A 1,049-nucleotide genomic window follows, 5' to 3' on the forward strand; every position below is an offset into this window, starting at 1 on the left:
ATGAGCCAAGAAATTGTAATTTTTATGAAAACACAACCACTCCTTTTATGAAGAGGTGTTTTTAGAGAGCCCCATATGTTAGGAAGCAATGCTTGGTAATCCCTTTCAATGCTTCAGAAAAGTATTGTGTGTTGGAGACCATTGGGGACCTGGTGAAACAGGTTGGCATTGGCCCTTCAGATCAATTGATGGCCAACTGAATTCAACATAATAACCTCAATGATTCATCAGGAGTAAAAATAAATCTGAATTTGTTGGAGCGATGAGGATAATGAGACACTGAGAGTTCAGAAACAGGAAGCTTTATTTTCTCCTCCACAGTGATCATCCACTGTTACACTGTATGTACAATACCAACGGCTACTGAGGACGGCTACAAGCCGAAACGTGTCCTTATCTGTAATATCTGCTGTGCATTTATATTATAAAGAAAGTGTAATCACTACCATGAGTGCTGTCGATTCTCTCACACTTTAAACTTTTTGGACTGGCACTAGAGCGTCACGCCGAATCTACCTTCAGTAAATACCAATAACATGAAGGTCCAGCTGGTACAAAAATGACACATTATCCAAAATGTTTATTGTCATCTCAAGTATCACCTAATTTATCATTTAAAAAAAGTTACATTATAACATTATAAACCAATAAAATAAACATGTTGCTGGCATGTGACATACAGTATGAACAAATCTCCTCCTAAAAATGGTTATACACAGTAAATCCTTCAAGTTGTGTGCAGCTGTAATGATACATTGTTCTCTTGGCTGCTGTGTTTGGTCGACTCTTGCCTGAGGGAGAGAGAGAGAGGGAGAGACAGAGAGAGCGAGTCCTTCAGTTTATATCAGTACTCCAACATAGACACATTGTGAAAGTGCTTTCTTAAAGGCATTACAGGGTAAAACCAAACATGTAGTCAGTCTCTCTTACATGTATGTTACAGACAGATGGACCGACAGACACACAGACAGAGGGACAGACAATGAGTGCAGGTACCGGCTGCATGTTGTTTGCTTCTGTCTGTTTTTTGCAAACCGTTCTGACTGTAG

The 1,049-nt window shown here is 39.5% G+C and overlaps 1 long non-coding RNA gene across 1 annotated transcript; it reads right to left on the reverse strand.

Annotated features, from left to right (window-relative positions):
- Window positions 1-280: 280 nt before the first annotated feature.
- On the reverse strand, window positions 281-780 carry LOC146976177 (uncharacterized). Its single transcript, XR_015037377.1, has 2 exons — window positions 506-780; window positions 281-339 (listed from the first exon to the last, which is right to left on the reverse strand). It is a non-coding gene; the product is annotated as an uncharacterized LOC146976177 (long non-coding RNA).
- Between the last annotated feature and the right edge of the window lie 269 nt (window positions 781-1,049).

The sequence above is a fragment of the Trachurus japonicus genome, chromosome 13 (genome assembly GCF_045865225.1).
Source record: "Trachurus japonicus isolate A0001 chromosome 13, Traja_1.0".
Classification (NCBI taxonomy): domain Eukaryota; kingdom Metazoa; phylum Chordata; class Actinopteri; order Carangiformes; family Carangidae; genus Trachurus; species Trachurus japonicus.